Source organism: Odocoileus virginianus, chromosome 2 (assembly GCF_023699985.2).
Source record: "Odocoileus virginianus isolate 20LAN1187 ecotype Illinois chromosome 2, Ovbor_1.2, whole genome shotgun sequence".
Taxonomy (NCBI): Eukaryota; Metazoa; Chordata; class Mammalia; order Artiodactyla; family Cervidae; genus Odocoileus; species Odocoileus virginianus.
The window spans coordinates 41,988,405-42,009,157 of NC_069675.1; the positions used below are offsets into that span (position 1 = coordinate 41,988,405).

General features: G+C 40.2%; 1 protein-coding gene across 1 annotated transcript in view; it reads left to right on the forward strand.

Annotated features, from left to right (window-relative positions):
• EVA1A (eva-1 homolog A, regulator of programmed cell death) overlaps positions 1 to 20,753 on the forward strand; it is a 79,675-nt gene that overhangs the window by 34,510 nt on the left and 24,412 nt on the right. The window lies entirely within an intron of this gene.

A 20,753-nucleotide genomic window follows, 5' to 3' on the forward strand; every position in this document is an offset into this window, starting at 1 on the left:
AGCCTTGACATACTCCTTTCTCTATTTGGAACCAGTCTGTTGTTCCATGTCCAGTTCTAACTGTTGCTTCCTGACCTGCATTTAGATTTCTCAAGAGACAGGTCAGGTGGTCTGGTATTCCCATATTTTTAAGAATTTTCCACAGTTTGTGGTGATCCACACAGTCAAAGTCCTTGGCATAGTCAATAAAGCAGAAATAGATGTTTTTCTGGAACTCCCTTGCTTTTTTGATGTTCCAACAGATGTTGGCAATTTGATCTCTGGTTCCTCTGCCTTTTTTAAAACTAGCTTGAAAATCTGGAATTTTGTGGTTCATGTACTGTTGAAGCCTGGATTAGAGAATTTTGAGCATTACTTTACTAGCATGTGAGATGAGTGCAGTTGTGCAGTAGTTTGAGCATTCTTGGAATTGGAATGAAAACTGACCTTTTCCAGTCTTGTGGCCGCTGCTGAGTTTTCCAAATTTGCTGGCATATTGAGTGCAGCACTTTCACAGCATCATCTTTTAGGACTTGAAATAGCTCAACTGGAATTCCATTACCTCCACTAGCTTTGTTCATAGTGAACAAAGCTACAAACAATGTTCAACTTACTTGCCCGCAGAAAGATGGCTCTCATAGGAAAAGCAAAACTTCTACCATGGGCATCTTTGTTTCTCCATTTCTAAAGTTTCCCTCTCTTGCAATTCCAGAAGGAAGGGACGTACCATTTCTGCTATGTTGATTATTTCAACAAGTATTTTTTGAGTCCCACGTTTATAGGTGGGGCTGTGTTTGAAGCACATTAACTCTTATCTAGTTTCTACCTTTCTAATATAAAGGCCTGCTTCTTTAACTTCTTCCTGTTTAATATATTGGGTTTCTCCTATGGATTGAATAACACAGTGACTTTTAATTTTTTTTAGCATTAATACTCTTCAAATGAAATCTTAAATGGAATATCAGTGAGTTAAAGAGAAGAAACAAAAATTTTGTTGTATATTTGAAAATGATGAGACTGTTATGGTGAATATAAAAATATAAATTGAAATTTTGTGATGACAGTTGTAGCCTTGTAGTCTCCTCACTATTAATACTTCCCTGTGTTTTGTATTGACTGTACAGCCTTAAGAAAATTATGGCAGCCAGACATTCAAAGTGATAGCACTTTTAAACAGGATACTTCGCAGATTCAGGTTATTTTGATTAAAATGATCCAGAAACTTGAAAGAAGAAGATAGGAAAATGTGGTTTTAATGTTGACTAATTAATACTATGTAACAACTGTTTGCATTCTTTAATTATAAGAGATCTAATTGAAAGTAATAGATAAACAGGTTCTTCAACCAATTTTTATCTTCCTTTGACAGAAAATACTTCCTCAAAACATATTGTGCCATTATGAGATGTTAATTATGTTATTAAGAGTATTGTGACTTCAGTGCCTGTTTCTATTTAGTAATCACTTAAAGTCCTTAATGGGCTTCCCTGGTGGCTCAGGTGGTAAAGAATCCACCTGCAATGCAGGAGACCCGGGTTCCATCTCTGGGTTGCAAAGATCCCCTGGAGGAGGGCATGGCAATCCACTGCAGTATTCTTGTCTGGAGAATCCCCATGGACAGAGGAGACTGGTGGACTGCAATCCATGGGGTTGTAAAGAATTGGACACAGCTGAGTGACTAAGCACAGCACAGCACAAAGCCTTAAACACAGCAAAAAATATTTAATTTGGCATGTTGAGTCCAAACTTCAGTTGTCATTTTCATCACTGACATTTTGGCCTGCATTGCTGAGTTGGTCTTATTTGGATTTATAAAAGCCTTCCAAGCACTATAAGAATAAAACAAACATTAAAGGTACCAATACTACCACATGTGCAACAGGTAATGTGGTCACTTATTACTAATACAGTTTACTGTTCCCTCTTTATGTGAGCATGCACTCAATGGATATCCCAGAGTCTTGTCTGGCATTTAACTGAGCTATGGCATACTTGAGCCAAAGTGGTGGTGGTGGGCTTACTTGTCCAGTTTTACAGAGAGAAGACTTGCAAGGATCTGAATCACTAAAGACATTTTCAGAACTACAGCTTTCCTAATTATTGATGTTTCTAATACATTCCCTGATGGCTCAGCGGTAAAGTCTACCTGCCAAGCAGGAGATGCAGGAGACACGGGTTCGATCTCTGGGTCAGAAAGATCCCCTGGAGGAAGAAATGGCAACCCACTCAAGTATTCTTGCCTGTAAAAAATCCCATGGACAGAGTAGTCTGGTAGGCTATAGTCTTTGGGGCTACAAAAAGTCGGACATGACTCAGCACAAGCTACCCTTAATATGTTCAAACATATTAATTATTTCCTTTATTCTGAGCTTGTTTACATTTGGCATATCACACACTGAATATATATGTTTACTGTTTTTAAAATATTTTAAAAAATATAATTTGAGTCAAACATTTGTAGAACCCTGAAGCAAATAGGTTGAACTTCAGTTTATTGGAGTATGATGTAAGACAATGGTGGCTTCAAGGAAGCTGTAGAACTGACTTGTTGGCAGCAGCTAAATGTCTGCCCAGCTCATGGCTTTTCACCTTCTGGGTGTTCAGCAGTTTGTATGCATTGCATTGAATTGAATTGGCCCAGAGCAGGTCCTGTGTATCTGTGGACTAGTTCCCCCTGGAAGGTCTCAGGTGGAAGCTGTCTACCTTCTCAAGAATCCACACAGCTCCTGCCAAGGAGGGCTGGCACACCCCTACCTAGAGTTTCCCTTTTCTCCAGCTCCCTGGGACGGGTGTGGGTTTCCAGACTCCACCTTGGTTTTGATCCACTCTTCTGACCTCTGTCTTCTTTGGGCTTCCCTTGTGGCTCAGCTGGTAAGGAGTCTGCCTGCAGTTGGGGCACCTAGGTTCAGTCCCTGGGTTTGGAAGGTCCCCTGGAGAAGGGGAAGGCTACTCACTCCAGTATTCTGGCCCAGAGAATTCCAGTGTCCCTGTACTTATGCTCTGGTTTAAATAATAATTATCATGGACTTAGGAGTCAGATTGGGACTTGGGAAGCCAAAATGGAAAAGAATCATGACTGGTAAGGCTTCTTGTTCCCATTTGTGTGTTCCTTGGTGGGGCATTATTTTTGTGAGTTCTCTACATTTACAGATGCCCCAGGTATACAGGACTTGGGAAGCCCTACTGGTGGCAGATGAAGCCTTTGCTTGAGAAATACAGGTTAAGACTAAAATGGCAAGTGGATTGCCTTTTTTAATGGCCTGGATTAAAGATCCACATGTCTGTCATTATGTTCTGCCTTGCTTGCAACCATAGAGAGAAAATCACATAGGATTTAGTCAGAATTATTCAAGCACATGTTGGTTGACTGACCATCAGGACTGAAATTCTTTTCATGCCCAGTGTGGTACAAATGTTGTGATTCTGTTTGACTACTTCCTGCCATCTCCATGAAGTTTCTTCTTTCTCCCCCTGACACTTGGCAGGCTAGTTTTCACTAGGGTTCAGCCATGAGCTCTTTCCTTTACCTTTGATATTCTTCATCAGGGTTACCTTCTCTGTTTTCACACTTCAGCTGATGACTTGCAAATTCTTTTAATTATCATTCCAGGATCACAGTATGATTCCAGAATTCCTTTATGTTATTATTCCTCCAAACCTCTTTACATGTCTTACAAGCTGACCAAATTCAATGTTCTTGGGTCTCCCTACATTTCCTTAATGAAGGCGAATCTGGTGTAAGGCCCCTAATTTCAAAGAACTTATATGGCCTAATGCAAAAATATAGGACACACATACTTCTACCACATGCAAAATATTGTCACAGAGGGTTACAGGGCTGCAAGAGAGGGAGCCATTATGTATGATTAGGAGAATCAGAGACTGTTCTTATAGGAGATGATGTGACATGGATCTTGGAGGGTGGATAGGACTCAGAAGTGCATTAATATAGGTAAGAGCATTCAGCAGAGCAAAGCCCAGAGTTAGAACTGAGTGGAAAGTATATGAGGAAGAACATGATTCCATTTGCTGGGACTTTGGCTGTGTTGGAAAGCTAGGTTGGGAAGAACCTATGAAGGGCCTTGATTTACAGGCTCACACTTGAATTTTACTCTGTAGGTGGTGATTTTAGAACAGAGGAGTGGCATTATTAGAACATTGTTTCTGAATGCTCAGTCTGACACCAGTATATGATCTTGGGGTAGGAGAAGAAGAAAAGGGAACTCCTGTTAGGTGAGTGGTAATGAGGACCAAAGAGGGGATATGAGGTAGAATTTTCAGGGCAAGGGAGAGGAAGGGCCCAAGGTGACTTCCAAGTGTGAGTATGAGTGATTGGGAGGGTCAGGATATTGTGAAAACTGTGGAGAAAATAGGAAGTAGTTTAGTGAGAGAATGAACTTAGGACACACTGGGCTGGGGAGATCATCCCACCTCATCCATCCTCAGTCCTTTAGACTCCCCTTTCAGGTTAAGGTGGTCTGGCTCCCTGCCTGGCTCTCCAAGCTAGAATCACCCCCAACTTGTATGCCCAGGCCTGTCTTACCTGGGGCAGTAAATATTTAAGAGGATCCCCTGACCTCCTGGGCACATATATTTGGGCATCAGTCAAAGAGTCAGACACAGCTGAAGGGTCTTAGCACGAACCTAACAGTCCAGCCTAGGGCTGATCCTGTTGCAGGTTAGACCACCTCTAACTAACTTCATAGGACTGGTTTTTGTTTCCCTTTCAAATTCTTGTCCCTTTGCTTGTGTTCACACTCCTGTATGCCCTCCTAGGACAGAAACTCCTGCTTCTAGATTAGTGCTAGGGTGCTAATACACATGGACAGAATCCAGAGGCTGAAAGCTACTCTTTAAAGATAGCTTCCTGGATATTGACCATTTTTAAGGCCCTTAGAGTTGACTTGGGCTTCCCAGGTGGCACTAGTGGTAAAGAACCCACCTGCCAATGCAGGAGACATAAGAGACGCAGGTTCAATCCCCGGGTCAGGAAGATCACCTGGAGGAGGGCATGGCAACCGACTCTAGTATCTTGCCTGGAGAATCCCATGGACAGAGGAGTCTGGTGGCCTACAGTCCATGGGGCCGCAAAGAGTCGGACAAGACTGAAAGTGACTTGGCTCTGGCACTAGAGATGACTCCACTCTTCTATCTACAAGATCAAATCCTCAGTGCCTGTGTCATCCTTAGGGATGGGCCCTGGTTCTCTTCCCACTTCCAGGTGCTACTTCAAGCCCAGTACCACAGCTCACCAGTGACTTCCAGGAAATGTGAGGTATCCAACATGTGCATGGCACACTCTGCATCTTGTACCTATCTGGGACCTTTTATGAAAGCATCTTGCATCCTGCCTCCCAAGTTTTGAACATTCCTTTAAATCCTCACTCTTCCCTCTGTTGTACTCTGGTTGACCTCCCACACGACTGGACACCTGACCTTTGTGCCATACTTGAGGTATTTGGATTGCTGGTGCTTGATATTTCCCATATTGGTTGTTTTTGCTGCTGGTTGCCCCTTGGTTCTGACAGTGTCATCATTCGATTCCATGGATACTTCCTTTATGTTTATGGTTTGGAGACTTCAGAAATAAACTGAAACTGGGGAGGAATCCGGGAGTATCCAGAGCCTTTGCGAATGCTTTAGTCAAACATCTTCAATCACTTTTTTCTCCTAGTGAAGACTTCACATAATTAAAACCATTCCTGACCAATGCCAAATAAATTTTTCACATTCTGCTTGAGTTACTGTGCAATTTTACCCTAGTGTGGCTTTGTCTGAAATTAATATTTCACTGAAACTCTTCCTCTGGATAGGCTGAAACCAGAAAAAGTGGAAATTCAACATTTGCTTTGTACAATGAATATTTAGGACAGGACTCCCCGCTCCCCGACATTTCTTAGATATGTAACTCGTTTGGGGGGAAAAAATCATTCTTGGCAGAATCCATGTAGCATGAGCCAAATATCCTAGCTTGTGTTTCTATATAACTCAGATATAAAGTGATGGAGAAAATGCAATTCTAAATGCCCATCATATAACATTGGTGTATAAAAGTTAGGATTACGTTTTATTGAGTATCTACTATGTGCCAGGCATCTTACCTGGCATCTTACTATGTACCATGCTCTGCATCCTCAAAAACACCCTGTGAGTATAAATGTGCCAAACCTGGGCCTTTTGGCTTTCTGATCCATACTCTGCCCTGCATAGAAGGGACTAAACTGGAGGCTGCCTTCTTAAGGGTGCTCTGATTTCCTGCTAGGTTCGGTCAGTAGAGTCCCCAGTGAATGGTTGGAGGGTGAGGAAAGGAGGAAGCTGGAGCATTTCCTTCCTCCCTCTTTTCCTCAGGCATCTCCTCCAGTAGTGGCTGCATCTCCATGGTTCCAACTTCCACTGTTTCAGAGCTCCATGGTTCCAGATTCTTCCTGGTGACCCTGGCTCCTGGAAAACACAGCCTTCTCCCTGTGTCCCTTCAGTTGGCTCCTGTTTATTGTTGCTAATCTCTGGTTTATCTCTGGCCCATCTTGTACAGTCTTACTCCAGCTATTTTCCTTTTTTTAAAGTTCAAACCAATCTGAAAATATTTTTAAATTCTTGACTTTGTCATCTATTATAGCAGTCTTCAAATCTCAGCTTCTCTGTCACCTTCAACCTGTATTTATATCTTTATCAAATGCAACCAGTTCTCTGAAATAAATTTCTTTTGTTGTAAATACTTGAAGCAGTTTCTCTGTTTAGAAGGGGATTGATGGATTGAAGCCGGAATCATTAGCCTCATTTTAAGGAACAGGAAGCAAAGGATCACAGAGGTTAACTGATTTGCTCAGTCTTAGATATAGGAAATAGAACTCTGGTTTAAACTCATGCTTGAGCAGTCCTGAAGCTTGTGCCCTTTCCCCTACGTACATCTGTGTTCTGCTTCCTGCTGCCACACAAATGGAATCTATTTTTTTTTTTTTCTGTATAAATTCCTTCATCTTCTGGAAAAAGAAAACTTTCATAATCTCCTTATCCAAGATTTCCCCAGATGAAATGTTCTATATCTCTTCAACTGTTCCTTATGAAAAACAATTTTGGATTTCCCAAGAATTGCTCTGTGGTCCTTCTGTTGCCATACTCACTTCCCTTCTGACCCTAACCCCTCCTTAATCCCCAAAACCACTAATTTAGTCACCATTTCTATAATTTTGGCATTAAAAAAAAGACTATTACATAAAGTCATACAATATGCAACCTTTTGAACACTTTTTTTAAGATTCACTTTTTAAAAATATTTATTTATTTCTTTTTGGCTGCTGTGGGTCTTCGTTGCTGCTTGCAGGTTTTCTCTGGTTGCGGCAAGTGAGGGCTTTTCTTTGATGTGGTGTGCGGGCTTCTCATTGCGTTGGCTTCTTGTTGAGAAACACAGGCTCTAGGCTGCGTGTGCATCAGTAGTTGCAGCCCGTGGGCTCAGTAGTTGTCGCGCACAGGCTTAGTTGCCCCACAGCATGTGGAATCTTTCTGGACCAGGAATTGAACTTGTGTCCCCTGCATTGGCAAGTGAATTCTTAGCCACTGGACCACTAGGGAAGTCCTGAAATCTTCTTGGATTGACTTTTTAACTCATAATTTTTTGGAGATTTATCCAGCTTGTTGCATTTGTTAAAAGTCTGTTCCTTTGTTCTTGCTGAGCAGTATTCCATGGCATGAATATCCCACAGAACACTTACCCCTTGAAGAAAATTTGGGTTGTTTTCAGTTTTTGGATATTACAAATAAAACTGCTTTAAATATCTGTGTGGGTTTTTGTGTGAATGTAAGTCTTCCCTTATTTGGAATAAATGCCCAGGAATGGTGCAATTGCTGGGTTATATGATAGTTTTTTGAGAAACTATGGAACTGTTTTCTAGAGTGGCTGTCTAATTTTACATCCTCACTAGTAATGTATCACTGATCTAATTTCTCCATATCTTTGTCAGCAATTGGTATTGTCTCTATCTTTTAGTTTTGCTGTTTTGATAGATATGTAGTGGTATCTCATTGCTTTAATTTCATCTTCCTAGTGACTCATGATGTTGCATATCTTTTCATGTGCTCATTTGCTATTTCAGTATCTTCTTTGGTGAAATGTCTCTTCATGACTTTATCCCTGTTCTAAATGGATTGTTTGCTGTTTTTTATGGTTGAGTTTTGAGAGTTCTTTATATATTCTAGATAGTAGTCCCTTTGACAGATACATGACTTGCACACTTTCCCCCATTCTCTAGTTGTCTCTTCATCCTCTTAACAGAGAGAATGTTTTTAATTTTGATGAAATCCAGATTATAAATTTTCCCTGTTATGCATCGTGATTTTGGTGTCAAGTCTGAGAATTCTTTACCTAATGCTAGATCCCGAAGATTTTCTTTTCTTTTTCTAAAAGTTTTGTGGTTTCATGGTTTGTATTTGGTCTGTGATCCACTCTGAGTAAACTTTTATGTAATATATGAGGCTTAGGTCAAGGTTCACTTTTTTGCCTTTGGCTGTCGAGTTTCTCCAGCACCATTTGTTGTAAAAGCTCTTTCCTCCTTTGAACTGCAAAGCACCTTTGTAAAAAATCATTTGGGCATATTTACGTGGGTCTATTTCTGGGTTATTTATTCTGCTCCATTGCTCTGTGTTTCTGTCTTTCAGAAGTAACACACAGTCTTGATTATTGTAGCTGTATACTAGTAAGTTTTGATATAGGTAGACTTATTCCTTCCACTTAATTCTTTTTCAAACTTGTTTTAACATTCTAGTTCCATTGCATTTTTATATAAATTTCAGAAAAATCTTATTTATATCTACCAAAAGTCTTGCTGGTTTTCTTGTTTGTTTGTTTGTTTTTGGCTGGGATTTTAATAAGAATTCATTATACTTATATCTTTTTGGCCTTTTATACAGCTCTCACAGCAAGTATACTGGGGTGGTTTGCCATTCCCTCCTCCAGTGGATCACGTTTTGTCAGAACTCTCTGCTATGACCTGTCTGTTTTGGGTGGCCCTGCATGGCATGGCTCATAGCTTCATTGAGTTACACAAGCCCCTTGCCATGACAAGGCAGTGATCCTTGAAGGGGACTGTATACACAGAACTGTATAGAAAGGATCTTAATGAACTGGATTACTATGATGGTGTGGTTAGTCACCCAGAGCCAGACATTCTGGAGTGCAAAGTCAAGTGGGCCTTAAGAAGCACTGCTGTTAATAAAGCTTGTGGATGTGATGAAATTCCAGCAGAACTATTCAAATCCCTAAAGGATGATGCCATCAAGGTTTTGCATTCAGTATGTCAGCAAATCTGGAAGACCCAGCAGTGGCCACAGGGCTGGAAGAGGTCGATCCTCATCCCAGTTCCAAGGAGGGTAGTACCAAAGAATGTGCTAACCATTGGACAGTCACACTCATCTCCCAGGCTAGTAAGGTCATGTTTAAAATCTTGCATGCTAGGCTTCAGTGTTACGTGAACCAAGAAATTCCAAATGTCCAAGCTAGGTTTAGAAAAGGAAGAGGAACTAGAGATCAAATTGCCAATACTCACTGGATTATAGAGAAAGCAAGGGAATTTCAGAAAAACATCTTTGACTGCATGGATCATGACAAACTGTGGAAAGCTCTTTGAGAGACGACTCATTGGACAAGCCCCTGATGCTGGGAAAGATTGAGGGCAGAAGGAGAAGAGGGTGTCAGAGAATGAGAGGGCTGGACAGCATCACCAGTGCAATGAACACGAACCTGGGCAAACTTCAGGAGATGGTGAAGGACAGAGAGGCCTGGCATGCTGCAGTCCATGGGATCACAAAGAGTCAGACACAACTGAGCGACTGAACTGAACTGACAGGACAACTGAACAACAACAACAAAATACTTGTATATCACTTTGGGGAGAAGTAGTATCTTTACTCTATTGAATCTTTCAGTCCACAACCATGATTTCCTTTCATTTTTTAGATCTTTGCTTTCTCTCCACAGCATTGTGTAGTCTTCAGCTTTAGAGTTCTGTATGTGTTATGTTACATTTATATCTAAGCATTTCATTTTGTGAGCAATTGTAACTGGTATTGTGTTTTAAATTTCAGTGTCCACATGCTCATTACTAGCATTTAGAAATAAACTTGATTTTTGTATGTTTTATCAGTTTATCTTCCCTGTGATATTGCTGAACTCACTTATTTGTTTTAAGAGTTTGTTGTGGTTGTTGTTGGCTTTTTTGTTTTGTGTTTTTAGATTCCTTGGTATGGTTTACGTAGACCATCACCTTAGCTCAGTTCATTTCAGTTGCTCAGTCATGTCTGACTCTTTGAGACTTCATGAACCACAGCACGCCAGGCCTCCCTGTCCATCACCAACTCCTGGAGTCCTCCCAAACCCATGTCCATTGAGTTGGTGATGCCACCCAACCATCTCATCCTTTGTTGTCCCCTTCTCTTCCTGCCCTCAATCTTTCCCAGCATCAGTTCAGTTCAGTTCAGTTGCTCAGTTGTGTCCGACTCTTTGCGACCCCGTGAATTGCAGCACTCTAGGCCTCCCTGTCCATCACCAACTCCCGGAGTTTACTCAAACCAATGTCCATCCAGTCGGTGATGCCATCCAGCCATCTCATCCTCTGTTGCCCCCTTCTCCTCCTGCCCCCAATCCCTCCCAGCATCAGGGTCTTTTCCAATGAGTCAACTCTTCACATGAGGTGGCCAAAGTATTGGAGTTTCAGCTTCAGCATCAGTCCTTCCAATGAATATTCAGGACTGATTTCCTTTAGGATGGACTGGTTGGATCTCCTTGCAGTCCAAGGGACTCAAGAGTCTTCTCCAACACCGCAGTTCAAAAGCATCAATTCTTCGGCACTTAGCTTTCTTTATAGTCCAACTCTCACATCCATACGTGACTACTGAAAAAACCATAGCTTTGACTAGATGGACCTTTGTTGGCAAAGTAATGTCTCTGCTTTTTAATATGCTATCTAGGCTGGTCATAGCTTTTCTTCCAAGGAATAAATGTCTTTTAATTTCATGACTGCAGTCACCATGTGCAGTGATTTTGGAGCCCCCAAAAATAAAGTCTCACTGTTTCCATTGTTTCCCCATCTATTTGCCATGAAGTGATGCGACCAGATGCCATGATCTTGGTTTTCTGAATGCTGAGTTTTAAGCCAACATTTTCACTCTCCTCTTTCACTTTCATCAAGAAGCTCTTTAGTTCTTTTTCTCTTTCTGCCATAAGGGTGGTGTCATATGCCTATCTGAGGTTACTGATATTTCTCCAGGCAATCTTGATTCCATATTGTGTTCCATCAGATAGCTCTAGCTTAATTTGCTTTCAAGATTTCTTTCTTTTAGTTTTCAGAAATTTAATTAAAATGTGTTCTGGGGACTTCCATCTGCCTGCCAGTGCAAGGGATATGGGTTCAATCCCTGGTCCAGGAAGATGCCCAGGGAAAGCTAAGCCCGTGTGCTGCACTTCCTGAAGTCCATGTGCTCTAGAGCCCATGCTCTGCAACAAGAGAAGCCATGACAGTGAGAAGCCTGCACACTTCTCTAGTTGTGGTGAGTGGGGGAGAGAGTAGCACCCACTCACCACAAATAAAGAAAACCCACATGCAGCGACGAAGACCCAGTGTAGCCAAAAATAAATACATAAAAATAAAAAAATTTTTAATGTGTTTTAGCATGGATTTCTTTTTTGATAATAGCTATTTTTATTTATTTAAGTTTAAATTTTTATTGGTGTATAGTTGGTTTACAATGTTGTGTTAGTTTCAAAGTAAATCATTTATGCATATATCCTCTTTTTTAGATTCTTTCCCCATATAGGCTGATATTGAGTAGAGTTCCCTGTACTATACCATAGGTCCTTATAAGTTATCTGTTTGATATATAGTAGTGTGCATATGTTGATCCCAGTCTCCCAGTTTATCTTTCCCACCCCTTTCCCACCTGGTAACTATAAATGTGTTTTCTACCTCTGTGACTCTGTCTCTGTTTTATAAATTCATTTGTACCATCTTCTTTAATATTCTACATATAAGTGATATCATATGATACATCTTTCTTTGACTTACTTTACCCAGTATGACCATCTCTAGTCCATCCATGTTGCTGCAAATGGCTCTATTTTTTTCTTTTTTATGGCAGAGTAATATTCCATTGTATATATGTACTCCATCTTCTTTATCCATTTCTCTGTTGAATGACTTTTAGGTTGCTTCCATGTCCTGGCTGTGATAAACAATACTGCAATAAACATTTGGGTGCATGTATCTTTTCAAATTATGATTTACTCCAGATATATGCTTAAGAGTGGGATTACTGGATCATATGGTAACTCTGTTGTTCTTTACTATTCTTCATAGTGCCTGTACCAATTTACGTTCCCACCAATGGTGTGGGAAGTTTACCCTCCTCCACACTCTCTCCAGGATTGATTGTTTTTAGATTTTTTTGATGATGGTCATTCTGATCATGGTATGAGCTGATGTCTCATTGTAGTCTTGATTTGCTTTTCTCTGACAATTAGCATGTTTTGTCAGAACTCTCCTCTACGACCCGACTGTCTTGGGTGGCCCTGCACAACATGGCTCATAGCTGAGAAGAGAAGTGAAAGGCAAAGGGGAAAAGGAAAGATATGCCCATCAGAATGCAGGGTTCCAAAGAATAGCTAGGAGAGATAAGAAAGCATTCCTAAGTGAACAATTCAAAGAAATAGAGGAAAACAATAGAATGGGAAAGACTAGAGATCTTTTCAAGAAAATTAATGATACCAAGGGAATGTGTCATGCAAGATGGGCACACTAATGGACAAAAACCCTGTGGACCTAACAGAAGCAGAAGATATTAAGAGGACGTGGCTAGAATACACAGAAGAACTGTACAAAAAAGATCTTCATGACCCAGATAATCATGATGGTGTGATCACTCAGCTAGAGCCAGACATCCTTGAGTGTGAAGTCATGTGGGCTTTAGGAAGCACACTACAAATAAAACTAGTGAAGGTGATAGAATTCAAGCTTAGTTATTTCAAATCCTAAAAGATGATGCTGTTAATGTGCCGCATTCAGTATGTCAGCAAATTTGGAAAACTCAACGTAGTTACTGAAAAAGGTCAGTTTTCATTCCAGTCCCAAAGAGGGCAGTGCCAAAGAATGTTCAAACTACTGCACAATTGCACTCATCTCACACACTAGCAAAGTAATGCTGAAAATTCTCTAAGCCAGGCTTCAGCAGTATGTGAGCTGAGAACTTCCAGATGTTCAAGCTGGATTTAGAAAAGGCAGAGGAACCAGAGGTCAAATTGCCAACATCCATTGTATCATAGATAAAGCTAGAGAATTCCAGAAAAACATGTACTTCTGCTTCATTGACTACACTAAAGCCTTTGGCTATGTGGATCCACAACAAACTGTGGAAAATTCTGAAAGAGATGGGAATATCACCTTACCTGTCTCCTGAGAAATCTGTATGCAGGTCAAGAAGCAACAGTTAGAACCAGACATGGAACAACAGACTGGTTCCAAATAGGGAAAGGAGTACGTCAAGGCTGTATATTGTCACCCTGCTCATTTAACTTATATGCAGAGTGCATCACGAGTAACACTGGGCTGGATGAAGCACAAGCTGGAATCAAGATTGCCAGGAGAAATATCAATAACCTCAGATATGCAGATGGCACCACCCTTATGGCAGAAAGTGAAGAAGAACTAAAGATGACAGTGAAAGAGGAGAGTGAAAATGTTGGCTTAAAGCTCAACATTCAGAAAACTTAAGATCATGGCATCTGGTCCCATCACTTCACGGCAAATAGATGGGGAAACAGTGAGAAGCTTTATTTTTGGGGGCTCCAAAATCACTGCAGATGGTGACTGCAGCCATGAAATTAAAAGACGCTTACTCCTTGGAAGAAAAGTTATGACCAACCTAGCTAACATATTAAAAAGGCAGAGATGTTATTGCCAACAAAGGTCTATCTCGTCAAGGCTATGGTTTTTCCAGTAGTCATGTATGGATGTGAGAGTTGGACTATTACAAAAGCTGAGTGCCAAAGAATTGATGCTTTAGAACTGTGGAGCAAGCGTCTTTTACAGCACTTTCACAGCATCATCTTTTAGGATTTGAAATGGCTCAACTGGAATTCTATCACCTCCACTAGTTTTGTTCATAGTGATGCTTCCTAAGGCCTACTTGACTTCACATTCCAGTATGTCTGGCTCTAGGTGAGTGATCACACCATCGTGATTATCTGGGTAGTGAAGATCTTTTTTGTATAGTTCTTCTTGTATTCTTGCCACCTCTTCTTAATATCTTTTGCTTCTGTTAGGTCCATACCATTTCTGTCCTTTATTTTGCCCATCTTTGCATGAAATGTTCCCTTGGTATCTCTAGTTTTCTTGAAGAGATCTCCAGTCTCTCCCATTCTATTGTTTGCCTCTATTTCTTTGCACTGATCACTGAGGAAGGCTTTCTTCTCTCTCCTTGCTATTCTTTGGAACTTCTAGCAGATGAAACAAATCAGGCTCACTTGGCTGGAGGGCCAATATTTACAAAAATGACACTTAGGATTTTAACTTATCCTTGACAAACTGTAGTTCTAATTTCTTTATGCTTGTTTTCAAGATTTATATTTTAAAAAGATGGCAGAGATAAGGTGTCCCCCTGAATACCAGATAAGAACATTTACATTTTGAAGGTATAGGCAGATTTATCCTAGGATGACTTTGTTTTCCCTCTGTTGAATACTGATATGCCTTTTGAGAAAAATAAGGTTTTGGGAGTGGTAAAAAGGATTGGTGGGCCTTGGATTACTTTTGGAGCCACACTTCTTGTCCTATAAAGACTAAATTTGTAAAACAAAGATGGTTTCATTTTTATTTCTCTCTCCCTCTCTCTTTTTTTTTTTTTTTCGAAGTTTGGGTGGCTGCCCCAGTGATATGGAAGGACTGACCTACCCATTTGCCTGTACTGGAATGTTTTAGTTTTACTCATTTAGCTTAAGGGAAAAGGCCTTCACCTAAAATTCCTATCAGGCTCCAAATGTTAGCTATGGTTAGTGTGAAAGTAAAAGTGTTAGTCACTCAGTCATGTCTGACTCTTGTGACCCCATGGACTGTAGCCCACCAGGCTCCTCTGTTCATGGAATTCTCAGGCAAGAATATTGGAATGGGTTGCCATTTCCTTCTCTAGGGAATCTTCCCCAGTCAGGGATTGAACCTGGGTCTCCTGCATTGCAGGCAGACTGTTTACCATCTGAGCCACTGGGAAGTCCATGATTAGTGTAGTGGCCTCCCATTTTGGTAGTCTATTTACAAACACTTTCGAGGATCTTCCCTAGGCTTAAGGAATTTGTACCTTATATTTAGACACTCTTAGACCCTTTTGCGTCACCGACTTGGTGGACATGAGTTTGAGTAAACTCTGGGAGTTGGTGATGGACAGGGAGGCCTGGCGTGCTGCAGTTCATGGGGTCGCAAAGAGTCGGACACGACTGAGCGACTGAACTGAACTGAACTGAAACCCTTTTTACTTAATAATCATTGGCTGGATATCTTCAGCCAACCCCAGAGCCTTGCTATTCCACGTTATAGGGTCTACTAAGGCTTCTATTTTAGTTTCAGCTTTTATCTGTTACTTTCTACTTTCTGTTAGAACCACTTGGTGATGAGGGTGGTTACCTTGCCCCTCAAGAAAGAGAAGCCCCTAATTTGGTTAATAAATCTTTTCCCATTAAAGGGATGGGACAATTAGGCACAAACAGAAAGGAATGTAAAAACAGCTGGTCATTGATTTTGCACAAAAGAGGTTTCTAGGAAAGTGTGCCCCTTCTTTTTCCCTGACACCCTCATTACATACTCTTTATGGTTACTAAGGTTTCCAATACTTTGGGTTAAGACTGAAAAGGTTGCACCATATTTAACATATTTCTCTGGGTATGTTAAGACTTTCTGGCCTTGTCACTATTATTGAAAACCAAATAAGCCAATTCGAACAAACCATTCATCAGTGTCTGAGGATCAGCAATTGTTTTCTGAATTTTGTTCCTGGGACAGACTGGGGTATGAAATGCATATAAAAAGGGCCTGTCCCTCGGGGGAGGAGGTATCCATGTTCATGTACCTCCTTAGAGGCTCTACTACCTTGGAAGACTGCAAGACTTTTCTCCCGTCCCTGTTGAACCTCTTGTCTCGAGCTTCCATCTTGTACGTGGTCCTCTCGAAGTCCTGAGGAAGTACCCAGCTTGCCACCTGACTCATAACCAGTCAGCTCTGGTGTCCTTTTAGTCTTCAAAGTGGCTCACTCTAAAATCTACTCAGAAATACTCTCTGAGACTTACTCATGCAGGCAGAATGTTGTTAGTCACTCAGTCGTTTCCAACTCTTTGCGACCCCATGGACTGTAGCCTGCCATACTCTTCTGTCCATGGAGTTTTCCATGCAAGAATACTGGAGTGGCTAACCATTCCCTTCTCCAGGGAATCTTCCCGACCCAATATCAAACCCAAGTCTTCTGCATTGCAGGTAGATTCTTTCCTCTTTGAGCCACCAGGGAAGACCTTATGCATACAAAGCTCATGCCTAATTGCTCTTTTTGTTTTTCAACCAGCTAGAATTTATTGAGAAGCTTCTTTCATCAGGTACCATGCTAGGTACCAGGATAATAAGGATTTGTAAGATGCCTCTTCAGTAAACCAGTAATTCCAATTACAATAGCGTAGGTGCAATATTAGAAAAATATTTGGATACTTTGATAGAGAAGAAAAGAGTGGAGCATTTGAAGCTTTGCTTCATTAGACTATTCTTTTTTAAAAAGAATCATGAATTTTTATTAATTTTTACACAAACACATTTTTACATTCAGTGACATATGTTTTTCCTCTTCATCTATAAATATGATAGAATACAGTTATCTACATTAAATTTTTTATAAGTGAGATAATGAAAGCTTTTACATAAAGTTAAGCCAGATTAGAATTGTATTGGCTTCAACTTTTTACATCAAAGTGTAGCTTATATATAATATTCTATAAATTACAAGTGTACAATATAGTGATTCACAACTTTTAAACATTATAGTGCATTTTTAGTTATTATAAAATATTGGCTATATTCTCTGTGTTGTGTAGTGTATCTTTGCAGCTTATTTTATACATAATACTTTGTATTTCTGAATCCCTTGCTCTATATTGCTCCTCCCCCTTCCCTCTCCTCACTGGTGAACACTAGTTCTCTATATCTGTGAGCCTGCTTCCTTTTTGTTATACTCACTAGTTTGTTGTGTTTTTTTAGATTCCACATATAAGTTATCATGTAGTATTTTAACTTCAATTTTAATATCACTATAATTCTGTTATCATTCCTGTTGACTGAAAATCAATATTTGATTACAGGATTCTCTAAAGAATCTTTAAAATTTAATGTTTAAAATGTATTGTGTACCTCATCAACAGCTTATATTATTATTAATTTAAAAATTGTGAAAATTTCCTATTTTAGTCATTTTTAAATGCACAACTCAATGGCATCAAGTACATTTACTTTGTTTTGCAACCATTATCACTATCCATGTCCAGAACACTTTTCATCTTGCAAAATTGAATCTTTGTACTCTGTATCCATTAAACAGTAATTTCCCATTCCTGCCTTCTCCCCACCCCTAAAAGTCACCATTCTTCCTTCTGTCTCTATGAATTCAACTACTTTAGATACTTCATATAAGCAGAATCATACTATATTTGTTCTTTTGTGACTGGATTATTTCATTTAACACAACGTCAAGATTCACCCATGTTGTTGCATGTGTCAGAATTTCATTCCTTTTGAAGGCTGTAAGTAATATTTCTTTGTATGCATATACCACATTTTGCTTATCCATTTGTCTGAGGATAGACACTTTGATTGATTTATCTTTAGGCTGCTGTAATACTGCTTCATAATTGATAAACAAATATCTGAGCCCCTGTTTTCAATTCTTTTGGTTGTAGACCCAGAGATGAATTACTGAATCGTATTTTTAATTTTTTTTTTTTAGAAACTGCCATACTATTTTCCATAGTGCCTCCACAATTTTACTTTCCCACCAAGAGTACAAGTGTTCCTCTCAAATTCCCTCAAATACTTGATCCTTTCTTTTTTTTTTATAGTAGCCATCCTAATGGATGTGGGGAGGTATCTCACTGTGTTTTGATCTGCATTTCCTTAGTAATGTTGAGCATCTTTTCATGTGCTTATTGGTTATTCATAAATCTTCTTTAGAGAAAGGGGTATTCAAGTTCTTAGCACATTTTAAAATCAGATTGTTTGTTTTTTGTTGTTGTTGTTGAGTTGTAGGAGTTCTGTATATAATCTAGATATTAACCCCTCATCAGATATATGATTTGCAAATATTTTCTCCCATTCCATGGATTGCCTTTCACTCTGTTGATTGTATGCTTTGATGCACAGAAGTTTTAAGTTTTGATGTAGTCCAGCTTATCTACTTTTATTTTGTTGCCTGTGCTTTTGATATAAAGTTCAAGAAATCATTGCCGAATTCTGTGTCATGGAAATTTTCCTCTATGTTTCCTTCTAGGGGCTTTATAATTTTAGCTCTTCCATTTAGGTCTTTTATCCATTTTTAGTTAAATCTTTTAGTATGGTGTAAAGTAAGGGTTCAACTTCATTCTTTCACAGGTGGATATCCAGTTTTCTCAACAAGGCTATTCTTTCCAAGTTGTATGGTCTTGGCTCCTTTGTTGAAAATAATGTAACCATATATATAAGGTTTTATTTCTTGGCTCTCTATTTTATTCCATTTATGTATATGTCTGTCTTCATGCAAGTACTATATTGGCTGGGTTACTGTAGCTTTGTAATATGTTTTGAAATCAGGAAGGGTGAGACTTCCTGCTTTTTTTGTTTGTTTAAGGCTGCTTTGGTTATTTGGATTGCTTGATATTCCATATGAATTTTAGTATGGATTTTTCTATTTCTTAAAAAGGGAAGTCTTTGAGATTTTGAGACTATCATAGAACTTTTGAATTATTTCTTAAAAGAAACATTAGCCAGACAGATAAAAGGAGGAGGGGCTTTTAGACAAAAGGAAGGGTATAACAAAAAGCATGAAAAGATAAAAGAGCTTAGTATATTTGGGGAACTGAAAGTAATTTAATATTTTTGAAGTTTTAGGCATATTTCTATCTCTGTGTTTATGTGTAAGAGTGTAGACTTGATTAGGAGATGAATTAGGAGCTAAAATACAGTTCATATATTGTGAAAGTAGATATGTGTTGTTAAGAAGTTTAATGAGGATTAGTTGAAGGGTTGGACTATGGAGTGAAGTGATCAGATTTGTACTTTATAATCTTGTTGGTGAGAGAGGGTGCTAGGTTGAATAGGAAGAGTTATTGGCAGAAGCATCAGTTAGGAGACTATTAGAAAAGTTACAGAAATGAAATGAGATTTGCACTATAGTAAATCTTGATGGGGATACAAATGAGGGAATGGACCTGAAACAGCTTTGTCCCACTACATACTCCATCTTCCATTGACCTCACTTTCTTCCTAGGTCCTGAAGTCCTCAGACCTTCAGTTCAGAGTTCAGTCTCTGAACTCAGTATGGTGGTTCCAAGCCTTCACCTACATCATCTAGTTGTCACCATTTAGGAACTCAAATGGCGTTGAGGGCTCAGAGATACAGGGGTCCCTAAGCAGTATCTAGCCCCCTCTCAGAGCCCCCTAGCTCCCACTCCTCATCCTGCTTCTCTCTAGGCCTCTGGCTGCTCCAAGGACCTTACCTTGGTTTCTGTCTTACCTGCGGGTTGGCCTGTCTTTCTTTGCTTTAGTCTTCCATAAGCCCATTGGAATTCATCAAAGTGAGAGTTGCCTTATCTGTTGTGACCTATTCCATCCACCTATGGATTCTCCAAGCCCTCGAAATGTGATCCATGTTACCAATGTCTGTGACCCATCTGAGAACCTGTTTCTTCTGCAAGGACTGGAGCTTTCTGCTTCTCTTACTCTCCCCAGGGCTTCCCTGGTGGCTCAGCTGGTAAAGAATCTGCCTGCAATGCAGGAGACCTGGGTTCAATCCCTGGGTTGGGAAGATCCCCTGGAGAAGAGAAAGGTTATGCACTCCAGTATTCTGACCTGGAGAATTCCATGGACTGTATAGTCTGTGGGGTTGCAAAGGGTCAGACACGACTGAGTGACTTTCATTTCACTTCACTACTTTCCCCAACCTGACATCCCTCCATACCCTGTGACTCAGTTTCCTGTTTTCAGCTGGAGAGTGGCATTGAATAGGAATCATTAAAATCTTTGCCACTTGAAATCCTCAGCTATCTGCCAGGACTTCATTGAATCAATTCGGTAATGATAATGCTGGGCCTGAGCAAGAGCAGCAGCTGGGGAAAGAATGTGTTCTCCCAGCCAGAGGCTGAGCCACTGAATACTGAGATCCCAAGTTCTTGTCTAGTGGTCCAGTTCCTTTGATGGGTAGTTCATAGCACTGCCTGTGTGTTTGCTTGGCCCACCACTGTCACAGTGGAGTCATGGAGCTAGGTGCAGGGAGCATGCTTGAGCTCCCAACTTCTTAGGGGCATTTTAGAACTGGAACCACTTTAGCAGTTCTAAAATAGCCAGCTCTGACCCATTTCCAAGAATCCACATCTGGTGATATGTGGGATGAGGCAAACTGATCAAAGTACCAAAGTGCCAACAATACAGGCGAAAGCAGAGCCCAGTGAAGAGCAGGCCGTGGCTTGGGGTTAAAATGCAGTGACTAAAATGACGATGGACTGCACCTCATAGACAAAC